The 4,525-nt window shown below is 33.5% G+C and overlaps 1 pseudogene; it reads left to right on the top strand.

The window, feature by feature from the left end:
* Positions 1 to 2,323: 2,323 nt before the first annotated feature.
* Positions 2,324 to 3,325, top strand: LOC129476268 (mitochondrial fission regulator 1-like; annotated as a pseudogene).
* Positions 3,326 to 4,525: the final 1,200 nt, after the last annotated feature.

The raw sequence follows: 4,525 nt of genomic DNA, 5'->3' as shown, positions 1-4,525 counted from the left end.
GCAATCATGCAAGAAAAAAGTATAAAGGCGTTAAAATTGCAAAAGAGTAAGTTAAATTGTCCCTCTTTGCAGATGACATAATTTTATATCAAGAAAAAACTAAAGACTCTGCCAAAAAACTCTTAGATATGATAAATAAATTCGGTAAAGTTGCAGGATACAAAATCAATATATAGCAATCAGTAGCATTTATATACACTAATAATGAACAAGTTGAGAAATAAATCAGCAAGTTAATCAAATTTACAATAGCTACAAAAGAAATACCTGGAAATAAATTCAACAAATAAGATAAAAACACGACAAGAAAAACTACAAAACACTGATGGAAGAAATTGAAGACAACACAAACAAATGGAAAGACATCCCATACTCATAGATCAGAAAAATTAATATCATTAAAATGGTCATATGGACCAAAGCAATTGACAGATTCAATACAATTTTTATCAAAATGCCAATGTTATCTTTCACATAATTGGAAAAAAATTCTGAAATCCATATGAATAGAAAAAAAGAGGCTGACTAGCCAAAGCAGTCCTGATAAAAAAAACAACAAAACTAGAGGCATTGTACTACCTGACTTAAAAAAATATATTACAAGGCTATATAACCCAAACAGCATTGTTTGGCTATAGAAACAGGCATGTCAACCAACAGAACAGAACAGAAAAAAATAATCCAATAAAGCCACATATTTAAAGCCAACTGATTTTCAGCAAAGGCAACAAGAACATACATTGAGGAAAGGGTACCCTCTTCAATAAATGGTGCTGAGAAAACTGGACACCCATATGCAGAAGAATGAAACTGGATCCCTATCTCTTACCATATAAAAAAATCAACTCAAAATGGATTAAAGACTTAAACATAAGACGGAAAACTGAACAACTACTAGAAGAAAACATAAGAATAATACTTTAGGTCATTGGTCTAGGCCAATATTTCATAGCTAAGATCTTAAATCACAGGCAAAAAAAGCAAAAAAATAGATGAATGTGTCAGCAAAAACGTCAGAGTTAAAAGGCTTCTGAAAAGCAAAGGAAGTAATCAACAAAGAGTCCATGCCTTGAATTGGATATGTGCAAACTATTCATTCAACAAGGGACTATATACAAGAAACTCAAAGAACTCAACAGTAAAAAAACAAAAATAATCTTATGAAAAAGGGGGCAAAGGACATAAGAATATATTTTGCAAAAGGGGACATATAAATGATCAACAGGTATATAGAAAAATGTTCGACATCACTCATTCCCAGGAAAGTGCAAATAAAAGTCACAATGAAACATTATTATACTCCAATTAGAATGCCTACTATTAAAATAAGAAAAAATAACAAATGCTGGTAAGTATAGAGAAAAAAGGGAACTCTTATACACTGTTGGTTGAAATGTAGATTAGTATAGCCACTATGGAAAACACTATGGAGATTATGGAGTTTTAAAAAAACCTGAAACTAAAAATAGAACTACCATACGATTCAGTAATCTCAGTACTGTACATTTATCCAAAGTAAAATAAATCAGTATATCAAAGGGATACCTGCACTTGCATGTTTATTACAACACTATTCACAATAGCAAAGATACTGAATTAACCAAAATGTTCATCAATGGATTAATGGATAAAGAAAGTGTGGTATATATACTCAAGGGAGTATTATTCAGACATGAAGAGAATAAAATCATGTCATTTGCAGCAACATGGATGAAACTAAAGGTCCTTATGTTAAGTGAAATAAGCCAGACATAGAAAGACAAATATTATATATTCTCATTTATATGTGGGAGTTAAGAAGTTTATCTGTGGAGGTAGAGTATAGAATGATAGATACCAGAGGCTGGGAAACTTGTGTGGGTTGGGGTTGGGGTGATAAAGAGAGGTTCAGTAATGGGTACAAAAATAGTGTTAGACAGAAGAAAGAAGTTCTAATGCTTGATAGCAAGGTAAGGTATCCATAGTTAACAACAATGCATTGTATATTTCAAAATAGCTAGAAGAGAGGAATTGAAATGTTTTAAATACATAAAAATAAAAAAATACTTGAGACGATGGTACCCCAAATATCATTACTTGATCATTACAAAGTCTACACATGTAATAAAGTATCACATATATCTCAAAAATATGTACAGATATTACATACCAGTAAGAAATAAAAATAAAATATGTTTAGAGAGGTGAAGAAAACTATATCTAAAAAATCAAGGAAAACAAGACAAGAAGGGGAGAAGGTGCTAGCTGCCACATGTCTGAGTGTGATGGTTGGACCATGCACTGCTATGTATGCCTCAAGTACTTGAAGACACTTTGCATCTAAATGCTTGGCTGGATTAATAGCCTAATTAGAATGATTTTCCAACAAGTTGGAGTAAGCATGCAGTTGGTATTTTGGCCTGGGAAGCCATATGGTTTGTCTCTAAGTATCATGAAGAAAATCGTTACTATTAATAATTTATCTGTGATCCAGTGTCCAAGCTTACCTGCCATGCAACAGAATCGCGTCCCAACCACCTAGGAGAGGATGCAGTGTTGTCTTTTGCGGCTGTTGAATGGGTAGCCAAAGGAGAGTGTTCAACAAGACTAAGAACAGAGGCCAGATCAAGGCCATCCTTTCAGGATGACCTTTTCTTTGAGAAGGCCCAAAGCAGACAGATTTCCTTACCAGACTTGTCTCAAGAGGATCCTCAGCTGAAGACTCCAGCCTGGTAAATGAGGAAGCACTGCAGAAGATTTGTGCTCTTGAAAATGAACTTGCTGCTCTCAGAGCTCAGATTACCAAAATTGTGACTCAGCAATAGCAGGAAAATCTCATTGCAAGTGACTTAGATTTTACCACATCTGTTACCACACCACCATCTGCTCCACCTCTCCCACCACTCTTGCCCCCTCTCTCCACTGGGACTCCTCCAAAGTATATGTGATATTGATCTGATTAGAGAGTGAGGAGGGAAAAAAGCCAATTCTGGAAAGACGTTGGTTAAGAACAATCCAAAAAAAGTTGACATGCCAAAAATGCTAGAGATTCTTAAAGATATGATCAGTGTAAAACTTTAGTCAGTAAAAACGTCAGAGCAAGATGTACAGCCCAAGCCAGTGGATGCTGCTGGCCCTGCTCCCCTCATAGCAGAGGCTCTGAGAAAGAAAAATTTGCTTATCGGTATCAAAGTAGTATACCAATTGGTATACCCAAGATGAAGTTGAAAAAAGAGTTCCAAAGTCTGAATCAGAGGCCACCTCAGATATAGAGTTGTTTGAGCTACACATGTTGAAGTCAACAGGAAAAATAAAGGCTTTAATTGAAAATATAACAAACTCCTAATAGACAAGGAACTGCAAAAGGCTATCCTGGTTCAACTGTTGGTTTGTGAGGGGTAACTTTGACTAGTATAAATCAACACTATTTAGTAAATACCTGATTTTAGTATTCAGTGGTCTCCTTTTCAGTCTAATTAGAGGATTAAACAATAACAAGAGCACAATAAGTTTGTTTTTGCTTTATGAGATGTTCAGTTTTGGCATTCTCCACAGCATATATGTATTCAGATGTGTTTCTAATATGTAGCCAGGGTGTTCAGATTTCCCGTCTTGAAAACAATTGTATAGATTTTAGAACACAGAGAGGACACTTGTGGATGTTACTGGACATTTTTATTATTAACACTAGTTTATCTGCATAAATGTTTATATGCATATTTTTGGACAGTTTATGTAAAATTAGTAATGAATGATGGCAATGGCTTTAACCTATAACTGTTACCATTATAAGGTACTGTTATTTTTGTTTGTTTTGAATAATCATTTAGTATTCAATGGTGGAACAGCTAGTTGTTGGCATGAAATACTTGAGATTGGAAACTTCTTACCTTAAACAGAATTTATATACTAGATCCTCTCTCACATTTTCTTGGAGCTGGGATTTGAGTAGAAACCAGACGATAGTCCCCGCTGAAATTCCATAATGCTTTCCATTAAAGGGAAGTTCAGAACTAGGAAAGCTGTTTTCACCTCGTTGTCATCCAGGACAGAAGAAAATGTAGTTTTCAAATAATAACAAATCAAATTAGTGAGTTAAATATCCTTTTAAGTAAAACCCAGAATGTATCATCTTTTCTTTCAGTTTAATAAATAGCATTATAAATATTATTTTGCTAAGTTCATACTTCCGGAAATGTCAGAATAGAGTTTTAAAATCTTTAATATTGGTCAAAATATTAACTTTATAGTGAAACATTAAGCAAGTAAATTTTCTATAAATTGTTTATCGTTGGTCAGAATGCTATTTTGTTTAATTGTATTATGCAATATAAACCATGGGTGTTATTAGAAAGTGGATAATTGCTTTTCTTATCTAGAGCTTTTAACCACTTGATGTAAATGATTATTTTTTAAATATCTTATAAATCTTAATGATTTTTCTATTTCTTATAAACTCAGCTACAGTTAATGCCAGAATATCCTACCGTGAGTAAATATTTGTGTATGTTTTTAACATTTTGGTGCATTTCAATTTTGTTCTTTT

Source organism: Symphalangus syndactylus, chromosome X (genome assembly GCF_028878055.3).
Source record: "Symphalangus syndactylus isolate Jambi chromosome X, NHGRI_mSymSyn1-v2.1_pri, whole genome shotgun sequence".
Taxonomy (NCBI): Eukaryota; Metazoa; Chordata; class Mammalia; order Primates; family Hylobatidae; genus Symphalangus; species Symphalangus syndactylus.
The sequence above is the reverse complement of the archived record's forward strand: the minus strand, read 5'-3'. Positions and strand labels throughout refer to the sequence as shown.